General features: G+C 41.2%; 1 protein-coding gene across 1 annotated transcript in view; it reads right to left on the bottom strand.

Annotated features, from left to right (window-relative positions):
* LOC100486268 (sulfotransferase 2B1) overlaps positions 1-11,677 on the bottom strand; it is a 77,154-nt gene that overhangs the window by 38,056 nt on the left and 27,421 nt on the right. The gene's annotated exons all lie outside the window — the stretch shown is intronic.

Genomic DNA, 11,677 nt, shown 5'->3' on the forward strand with positions numbered 1-11,677 from the left:
TGTTTTATGAGTAAGGTGTTAATGCTAGTAGATTATGGTAGTAGTTGTAGTAGTTCTGTAGAGAGACACAACAATGACACTGGACCCATATTTACCTTTCTGTATAAAGCTGGCCATACACGGGCAGATCCGCTCGCTTGGCGATGTCGCCAGGCCCCTCGCTTCTGTCCCTACACGGGCCGATAAACTGCCAAGTTGGTCCAAGGGACCGATATCAGCAGCTATAATCGGCCCGTGTATGGGGACCTTAAGAATTACACCCATTGTACTTTATTGTATTCTACTGACAATCTGTGGATTCTGACAAATGCTAGAGGGGCTGCTGTAATATATCATAGTCACTGCTTATTAGGCCTCTGGGGAGATGTGTGTACCTGAAATGCCAAGTTAATTTTGAATATCAGTCTAGACCTTATCCCTATAGCCACAGAATTTGTACCAAGGTAAAAGTACTCTATTTAAACGCATACAAAACATTTGTTTAGTTTTACTGCACTATAATATGACAATAATATGATGTTGCTGGGTAGTTAAAATGTGGCTGCCACTAGCACAATAGAAGAGTGGAATACCTTCCAGAGGTGTAAGGGACTAGCAAACCCTCTTTTAGGAAAAATGCAGTGCTGTCATGTTGAGCTTGAAACCCAAACCACAATATAATGTTTTGTACAACTTTTTAGTATTAAAGGGGTCACAGAGGGTATTGTATGAAGAGCATGTAGCCATTTTAAGTGGGAGTCAGAACTTTGGTGCTAGCTGACACTTGGAGAACAATCAATAATACAATAAAGTACAGTTAACCTACTAGGAGTTGGCGCTCAATTGAGTAGGTTAATTATTTATAGTACATTAAATTAGGTGGAGGAAGGCAGCTCACACCAAGTTAATATATTGATCACTTTTGAAATCATTGCTTACTATATGTTACCAAAATAATTATAAAATATTTACTTAAGTTCTTCTGGGTGTTTGTATTTGCACATTATAATTTTTTATTTTGCACATAGGCGTGGGTTTAGTTGTCTTAAACACAATAGAATTCTAGTACAGTGTCAGAAGGGTTAAGAATCTCACAATGCAATAAAATAGGCAATGGTCAGGGCTGGCAGCAATAAGAATGGTAAGAATCAGGGTGGAGAGTCAGGAACTGGAAATGCAATAACAATAGTGAATTACAGAGCACCCAGGATGTTACAAATTAATGGGAGACCATTGTACAATTATTTAGATCCTTGAATTCAGTTCAAAGGAAGTGTGCCAGTATTCAGTAGCATGATGCTGTTGCAACCATGGGTGCTGCCATATTGCTTTTCATCAGTGGGGTAGGACAACGCTCCAGACACAAGTTTCACTCACAATTTAACACAACTCAGCTTTTTCGTTAAGCCATATTTGCCACTCCACAGACTACACAAGACTAAAGTGTTGACTATCCAAACTTTTGGTATGGCCTGGGACTGTGTAAAGGTGGCCATACACAGACAGGATCATAGCTGCCAACTCAACCCCTCCAGACCAAACAGACAGGCTGCCCGACCAATATCTGGATGGGGATATCTATAGGACATTAAAAATTATGTAAAGTGACAAATCTTAAAACATATTTAAGCACTGTTGTGAGTCTTGAAGTGACAGTTATACTGTATGTCGTAAATTCTGTTTGGTTTTGGGATTAAGGAGAATGCAAAGGGCATGTGATCTGTTTCCCTGATCCTAATGGTAATTATCAGGTAATTGTGATAACCATTTAGATTAGATTTTGTCATGGAACTTTATAGCTAGAATAATCTCTATAAAAGCTAAGCCTAGACGTCAGTCTTCTTTATCAACATGTCCAATAGTAACTGTTTTGTAAAATGTACTTTCCTCCATTTTTTAACCCTCTAAGGGCTCTGGCACGCGGGGAGATTAGTCGCCCGCGACAAATCTCCCTGTTTGCGGGAGGCTAATCTCCCCGAATTGCCATCCCACCGGCGACAATGTAAGTCGCCGGGGGGATGGCACACGCTGCGCAGGCGATTTTGGCAAATCGCCGAAGTTGCCTCGTGAGGCATTTTCGGCGATTTGCCGAAATCGCGCCGCCGCGTGTGCCATCCCACCGGCGACTTACATTGTCTCCGGTGGGATGGCAACTGATGGCAACTTGGGGAGATTAGTCGCCCGCGAACAGGGAGATTTGTCGCGGGCGACTAATCTTTCCGTGTGCCAGAGCCCTAAAACAGGCAAGAATAGGTTTTCATCTCTAATCCCTCTTGGTGCATGGTCTACCTATTGCCATTTTCTGATGAGGACATTCCACTATTTGTTTTCCTCCTGTCCTGGAAAGACAAATCCTTGGACTGAAATCTCAGTTGGTCTTTGTTTGCCTGCTCCATGCTGGGGGGCCCTTATGCCTAGCTGCAGAAACTTTGGCAACTGGCAAAGATAAATGTTTTGTAATAGAGATGTTGCACATACCCTCCAACTTGGTCTGACCCCTGCAGCGACATTAAACTCCATAGAAAAAAAATCTGGAGATTTTTCCTTATGCCCCATTGCACTTTTTGTGCCCCAGCAACACACTATTATGCCCTAACCACTACCCTTGTTTTAAACAAGTCAGTATAAATAAGGATAATTTCATTAGGGAAAGCAAATTAATTTAGCACAAACTCATGAATTTACAAATTTTAGAAACAAAAAATGACTTCTTGTTTATGGGGTATAGCCAAATTATTACTTGATATATGATCAGAGACCCCAGAACAACCCTTTATTGCACACCGCCTTATCTTTAATATGCCTTGATTTGACTCTTTAAGTATAATACCTACTAATTGGAAACTGTTGTAATACTTTGTGAATATATTGTTGTGATACCATGTAAATGGATATGTTGATTATGACATTAAGGGGGCCATTTTTTTCCAATTCAGATTTTTTAGCGCTAAAAGTCCATGCTTTTTCAAGATTTACTATGCAACAAAACAGCTAAAATCCGAATTCAACAATTCTCCAGCAAAACTTGACATCATGTAAAAGTCAATGGCATATTGATCTTTCTTTGCTTCAAGGTTTCTGGATTTTTAATGATGGTTTATTGTGCAGCAGTTTGAAAAAGTAGAGGTTTCATTGGGACAATTGAAAAATTCACAGTTTCGCCACTTTTCTGCAACTTTTTCAAAATTTTAAAAAGGAAAAAAATTGAGTTTTAGTAAATCAGATAATGGCAGTAATGGCAGATTCTGTTAATGCCCTGGCACACGGGGAGATTAGTCGCCCGCGACAAAACTCCCTGTTCGCGGGCAACTAATATCCCTGAGTTGCCATCACCTGCCATCCCACCGGTGAAAATGTAAGTTGCCGGTGGGATGGCACATGCGGCGGCGCGTTTTCGGGAAATCGCCGAAGTTGCCTCGCGAGGCTTTTCCGGCGATTTCCCAAAATCGCGCCGCCGCGTGTGCCATCCCACCGGCGACTTACATTTTCGCCGGTGGGATGGCAGGTGACGGCAACTCGGGGAGACTAATCTCTCCGTGTGCCAGAGCCCTAAGAGGGGCCTGGATGAGTTCTTGAACAAGCATAGTATCCAAGGCTATTGTGATACTAATATCTACAGTTAGTATTAAAGTTTGTATATATAGTTTAAGTATGTGAGTGTATAGGTTTGTGTGTGCTGGGTTTACTTGGAAGGGTTGAACTTGATGAACTCTGGTCTTTTTTCAACCCTATGTTCCTAAACGTTTGATTGGACCAATTCATTGTTTTTTTGGTGACCTTGTGAATAAATCAACTTTATTAAAGCAAACTAGGTGTGTTGTAATTAATAATTGATTCACTGATTTCCAACTAATTTTTTCAGAATGAAAGTGCATAGAGCTTTTAATTCATAATTAGAATTCATTAAATGTAAAGAAAGCAATAAGAACCCATATGCAATTCATTAAAAATAAATATTCTGTTTCTCATTACTGTTACTATCTTACAGGGCAAGCAAACTGTCATCCAACTGTGGTCAAGGCAATGATCCCATTCTAATTGGAAAGCTGACTATTCTGAGAACCCGCAGAGTTAAGGAACTTCAATCACCTGGCACTAGTCACTTTGGAGTATAAAAATAATCTGTTTCTGTTAGTAGCAAAAATTAGAGGAAGGATACCCTTCTCTTGTGCCCCACCCTCTGGCATGGGTCCACTGACTGGTATCGGGTCCCCACTCTTACTTTATAAGGGCATTGACCTTAGCCCTCTGCCATACAGTGTGCCAGCATTGCTAGGCTACTACTGATACTAACAGCATACATGACAAATACATTTATTAACCAGCAGAGATAAGACATTACCATCTTTGTGGGATCAGCTTAAACTTCCTTATGATAATGACTTGTTAATAATATACTTTATAACCTATTCTACTAATTTAATGATCAGGGCCTTATGAGTAACAAGTTAATTAGTTTACAAAGACACTAAGAATTGTCATCTGACTCTTCTCTAGCCCTTAATCAGCTGTGTGTTTGCTCTGTATCTGCATAAATAATCGGCTGTCCCTTTAGGGCTCTGGCACACGAGGAGATTTGTCGCCGGCGATTTTAAAAAGAGTGATTTGGCGACAAGATGAGCCACAAGACGCCAATGCTAAACCAATGGAAATCGCCAGCGTCAAAACATACGAGGCTACTTCAAGTCGCCTGCTGTTTCAAATTGCACACAGACCCTTTTCTGAGCGACTTGAGTAAACATGAGGGGGGGGGTTAACTGTTGAGTGGTACCGTGGGTAGCAGATTGCCTGGAGCTCAACTCGCATGAAATCTCTTCATGTGTATTGTCATGGCGACTTGTCGCCAAAGCGCCAGGGGGAAAAAACGCAGGCGACAAATCTCCTCGTGTGCTAGAGCCCTTACTGCATAATACAGTTAGATTTTTCCATGCAATTTTAAAGCTGTGTGTGGCCATGTTAGACCCTTTTGGGTGGAAAATGGTGGAACCAGCTGTCATTGAGGCCTCAGGAAAGAATTTTCGAAGTTTTATTTAAAGATGGCTTGTATGTTTAACTCACTCTAGAAGCGAGTGATAGCTAGTAGTTAGATAGTAGAATAGTCAGAGTCTGCACCAAAGAATGCAGAAGGTTTAGAACCTAGATTTGATCCACCGCTGTAGGGGCTCAAGTGCATACGTTCAGGGTACAAAGAGGCCTTTTGAAGCAGCAATGTGGGGGCTTGAATGCTGGGAATATGACTATAACTAATACCTTTCCTGTATCTGTGAATCTAGAGAATCTGTTAAATGTGTACCAACTGTAAATCATTGTGATCTGTTGTAAGATAAAGTTTTCAGCAATAAATTCAGTTAACCATTGGCACCCATTTTATTGGGGAGCAGTGAAAATTTGATTAGGAATTACCTAAACCTTCCTCCCACTTGTCTGCAAGGGGCTACCTGAGAAAAAGCATTGTGAAACATATGCTTTAAACAATATTTAAATGGAGTTGTGAGAGGACACTAAGACTAAGTAAAATTATAAGGCACTATGAAAGTGCGACTGTTTTGAAATGTGGCAAATTTTCTCTTGGTGTAAATTCTTGATGAAAATACATACCACACACAAATTAAATATATGGAGTATTAGCAAGGAGGAAATGACATTTTAGCCAAATCTGTTAGAAATGTCTCTGTTTGTCCGCTCTTTTGCTTGCTTTGTATGGTACCCAGTGGTGATTCTCAGGTGGCAGCAGCCTCGTTGCCGCCCCCATTTCTCCCGCTTCCAACTTTAGCCTTGCAGCGGGTCCAAAAGGGGGGCCACATCACTAGAGCTACTACCGAATTTACATTTAAAGGTAACAGAGGCGTCTTTTTGTTGCCCTTGGTAACTGCCCGCTCACTGCTGCTATAAGAATTCTTATAGAGATTAATCTATTGTACTAGACTGGATCCACAACTCCTTTCACATGTTAATTTCGTTTATTTCTAAATGATGCACTAAGATGGACTAAGAGCATATAAAGGAAAGCTTTATTTTTTGATAGTAATGTAACAAATAGCAACAAATAACAAATACAGTATATAGAGAAATAAAAAAGGAAAGCATATTAACCCTAAGGATCATTCTCTATTTCACCTTCAGAGTACTGAACCTGAACTAATACTTGAAGTTGTAATTGCTCACATTCTGAATGGGATAGAGAACAAACCTTTACCCTTTCATGGTTCTTCTATAAACCTATGTTATAATGAGCAGAAACGATAACATGTAAAAAAGGACTGGCCATAAATATAATCCTATTTATGATAGTAATTAAACTCAGGTACAAGGGTTGTGTTGAGTTGTTGCACATCAAAATATGAGGCTGCAAAAATTATGTGTGTAATTATCATGGACTACCTCTGGTAACTATGCAGTCATAACCATGTTTGTTTAAAAAAGTTTTTATTAGGAACAGCACAAGACTAGTAAATGATGAGATGCATTTCAAACCTGTTCAACCTTCACTAATTATGGCTGTAGGTGAAGGTCCAAAGGTCCCCACTTTTAATTACATTCACAAGATATTATACAAAGATAAATACTTGTGACATGTGCTAGTATACTGGATCTATTGTTTTGTAAGAGAGGGCGCAAAGCACAGTACAGTGTTGGACTGGGGTATGTTGGGCACCAAAGTGGTTAACAAAGGGTGCCGCGGACCGTGGGGAGGTGCTGGGAGCAGTGAGGACCCCACTTACCCACCTTTTTCCTTCACATCACGGGTACCTGGAGCGTTGTGTGTACACCTGGCAGCCTGTCTGGCACCCAGTAATGGCAACTGATCATCCCATCCACCCCCCCTTTTTTTCTTTGTGTTTCTGGTTGAAAAACACACGTATATTGTTTCTTGCACAATTATCTTGTTTTTATACTGTTTGTTTATGGATACTTACATTGTAACAGCTGCGGGCGGGTATTTTTTGAATTTGGTCCCTGCCCTTTCGGGTATGTTGTAAGAAATTGTACTTTACATGCCCACTGCACTTGCGGTGGCTGGCATCTAAACAAATAGTATTTTGGTTATAATGGGGCAAGGATGTTTACCAGTTTAATATCATTCAATAAAGCTGTGGCTGACCTCCATTCACTTAAAGGAAAACAGAGTCTTGGCGTTTTCTTTTAATCTACTTAGTATGATCACACAACTACCTCTGGTAGTCCCTGGTGCCCACCAAAGAACCTCACCCCAGGAGCCCAATCAAACACATAAGCACACCCACCACAAAATCCCTCATAGCTTTTGCCTCCCCCATCCCTCATTATGTACATGGATGAGTAGGGGTGTCTCAAAAAAATATGGGGCAGTCCTAAAAATTTTAAAGCCTTTTTGCAGATCATTGATGCATTAATGCAGCACATTAACCTCACGTATGCCAGTTAGATAACAACAAAGAAATGATAAATTATCCTTATCTCATTCACACTTACACATACATAATCCAACAAACTTCTGTTCTCTTGCTGGCCTCACTTTGCCTTCTGCAAAATTCCTGCAAAAAATGTAAAGATGGCCATGCATTCCACAGTGGAATCATGCTTTTTTTATTACTTTCCAAAGATTCAAACTGTTTTGCAAGGTAGCAGTGGGTCGGCAGGGCCCTGCATGGCAGTGGGCAAGGCCAATGAGATTTTTCCTGTTATCCCAGTAGGACAATCCAACCCTGAACAAGATGGATTTGGCAATTTGCTTAGATGTGGTTGACATCTTTGAGTAGACAGTCACTATTTTCAGAGAGAGGTATTGGAGTTCAGCTGTACAGTGGATATCTAAATGCTGCATAGTAGTTTAATGATGGTGTCACACAGGCAGCATTTGGTATCTCTTGCCATAACTTAGGAAAAAGATGCAGCTCTTTTGTTGGAATTAGGGTGCAGGTGGGAGTGACAAGAGACAAGTCGTAGGGCAGTCACTTCTAAGGTACCGGGCAGACTCATTGCAGTTGGATGCAAATAGGAACTAGAAATGTCAGTCTGATTTGTGGCTTCGTTCCCCATTCATATGGAAACCTATTATGCGGATGCTAAGCCCAATCCATTATTAAATCCATTAAAGTAATATTCTTCTCAACAGAATTTTCCTTTCATGCGCACACACACAATGATGAAAGTAATCTAAAGGAAGTAAAAAAAAGTATTTCATATAAAGTAATATTGCAATATTACCAGTGCCTGCGTGGCCAGCAACATCAGTAGAAAAAAACCTGCTTATTTGCTTAAATATTCTCTAGTGCCTGCCGGTGCTAATAACACAGGGGTGGCCAATACGTGGCGGTCCACCAGTCGATCCCCTGTGGATTTCTGGTGGACCGCGATCAAGCTGGGGATGCAAAAGTGCTGTGTGACATGCGTGGACGTGAGTGCGCGGGGCTCCCGCTCTGCACCTCATTCAAGCGATCATTCCCGCTAACTTTAGCAATATTATTTTACAAGAGCCGACGGATTAGGTCCCCCATATACCAAAGAGAGATGGCAGCGTCCAAATCACGATCTCAACGAGAGGCAGGAAACTTTTTCAAACGGCAACAACAAGATACGCAAAAAACCCAAGATGGCGACGACTCCCCGTCTCAAACTGCATGAGACGATCACAGCAACTACCTGACGAAATCTGACCTGGACACTAGCCTTGATGGGCTTCTACAAAAGATCACCAATACTTTTCAAGCTGAACTAAATTCAGCAATCTCGGATATAACAAAGGAGATTACCTCCCTAGGAACGCTTACTGACCTTCTGGAGTCTAAACATGACGATTTCGTAGCAACGCACAATGCTTTACAACAGCAAGTGGCAGCACTGGAAAGGTCAGTACATGCTCTTTCAGAACACACAGAGGACCTAGAGAATCAGTCCCGCCGAAATAACATTCAGATTAGAAATGTGCCAGAATCCTATACTGATTTACGCAAGCTTTTAGACTTATTGTTTACTAAACTGCTGCCTGAATATGCACCAGAGCTACTAATCATTGACAGAGTACACAGATCACTAAGGCCAAAATCACAGCATGGAGAACCCCCAAGGGACATTGTGGTTCGGCTACATTACTTTGAAACTAAAGAGGATTTACTGAGGTCTGCTAGGACCCATGAAGCAGTAGAGATTGACGGAGAGTCCATACAAATGTACCAAGACCTTTCTCCAATCACCCTGCAAAAACGGAGGGACCTCCGCCCCATTACAAGTTGTCTAGCCAAGGCAGGCTACAAATATGGCTGGGGATTCCCTTTCCATCTTACAGTGGTTAAAAATGGGATCCCACATAACCTTACAGATCCCGCGGACAGCACAACCTTCCTAACCAAGCTGGGGCTATCCGACTCACCTTCACCCCCCAAACTAGCCAAAACCAACGTTACCCCACTACAACCTATATGGGAAAAGGTGACTATAAAACGCAACATCGCCAGCAAAGCTACACAACAGCATGGATCCCCCAAGCGCCATACTGAAACCCCAGGATGATACACCACCAAATCTGGAATTACAACCTCTCACCACTACAATTATATACTGCTTTCCGAACCATCGGTTAATGCTACCGGATCGGCTCTTACGGCCCGCTTGTGAGGGCAGATGCGGGAGAAACTGCGGACCGGTTTCCCCCAGTAAGGCGCCTTACCCTACCCCCGCAAGGATCACCCGCACTGATTATTTACGCCCTACGGGAAATAAGCTACAGATCCTCCTGAGTAACCCTATCTCAGGATAGGAATTTTCCTATTCGCATAATGCATATATTACCGCAAATAATGTGTAGGTTTGATATTGTTATAATTTTGTTTTTACGTATGGTTAAGACCTCCAACAACTCTAGAGGTCATGTTTATGTTGTTATATATAACCTAACTTTGTTATTGGTAGACATGGGTAATACCAAGCCGGTTAACCCGGCCTTAAGTCACATCAGGCAAACTTATCCAGGTTATCTTTTTTTTTATGGTGCAAATGCTATTAGACCAAAACCATGGAGCTAAAGTTTATATCCCATAATGTTAAGGGGCTGAACTCCCCGGTTAAGCGAAGAATGGCAGGCCAATATTTTCATAAATTACAAGCAGACATAGTGGCATTGCAAGAAACGCATTGGTCTGATAAAGGGCCTGCACCTTATATCCATAGATACTATCAACAAATATATGCCACGACTTATCATACTAAAGCTAGAGGGGTGGCTATAGCATTCCGTCCACACGTCCAATTTATAGCAGACTCTAATGCCTACAAGTCTCCCATTCTCATACTGATGCTAGATGTGTACAAAGCTTTTGATTCTGTAACTTGGCCTTATCTATTTAATGTCCTGCCTCGCTTCAATATTTCGGGGACCTTCCTAGAAGGACTTAGAGTATTGTACAACAATCCAACTGCAAATATAAGACTGTTTCATAAGCTATCTTCCCCAATACAGATCAAAAGGGGGACCCGTCAGGGATGCCCTCTATCACCATTACTTTTCGCACTAGCAATGGAACCTTTGGCACAAATGATTAGATCAAATGCAGATATCTTAGGATACACTAAAGGCGCCAAAGAATACAAAATTAGCTTATATGCAGATAATATTTGTATGACGATATCTAACCCCCTGACGGTTCTCCCCAAACTGTTTCCAAATCCTAGACCGATTCCATCACATTTCAGGTTTAAAGGTTAACATTTCCAAAACTGAAGCGCTACCAATTAACATTCCCGCCCCACAAAAGAAACTTTTAGAACTTAACTTCCCTTTTCAGTGGAAACAAAAATCAGTAACATACCTTGGAGTTAACATCACTAAGACATATGAGTCGCTATATGCAGCTAACTACCCTCCTATTCTTAAACAACTACGTGGGAGACTTGCTGACTGGACTAGATTACAGATCTCTCTGTTTGGGCGGATAGCAACAATCCGAATGATTGTTTTACCTAAGCTCTTGTATTTATTTAGGGCCCTTCCCATCCCAATTTACACCAAAGAAATTCAAGCATTCCAAAGAGACACTATGAATTTCATTTGGAATAATAAAAGACACCGGATAAACAAAGATACCTTATTCAGAACCTATACCCAAGGAGGACAAAATGTCCCCCACTTCCTCACATACTACAGAGCAGCAAGACTTACCCAACTCACACAATGGCATGCACAACCGAACACAGTCCCCTGGGTAGATTTTGAGAGCGCTTCCATCTCCCCTCTACAAACATCTGCATTGCTTTGGGTTAGATATTTACTATGGCATTAGAAACTGAAATATATAACCTGGCATAATATATACAAAACATAACCTTACATTTATATGCAAGACAAGTTTGTGTGAACATCATGTCAAGCTCCAATAAAATAAATGCCCACACAGAAAATAGGAAAGCCTGGAAGGCTATAGGTTAAACATCCTTGATATATGAAACCTCACATAAAATGGGGCTCCAGTTTTTCCTTAAGGAAGATTAAGGGTATGACCTAAATTGGGACTGCAGCCTTTTTTATTGCCAGAGACTCCCTTTCTTAATACTGGAGGTAAACAGGGAATCAGGGTTCTTCTTCTCGTCTTTTTTCCTGACCCCATCACAGAGTTCTATATTAACTCTTTGCTATCATGGTAATAAATAAAAACACAAGTACAAAAGGTAAAAAAGAGTTAAGGTTTTGTGCTCCAGAAAGGTCAAAGGGCCAACTCAGACATTT

This window comes from Xenopus tropicalis, chromosome 4, assembly GCF_000004195.4.
Source record: "Xenopus tropicalis strain Nigerian chromosome 4, UCB_Xtro_10.0, whole genome shotgun sequence".
NCBI lineage: Eukaryota > Metazoa > Chordata > Amphibia > Anura > Pipidae > Xenopus > Xenopus tropicalis.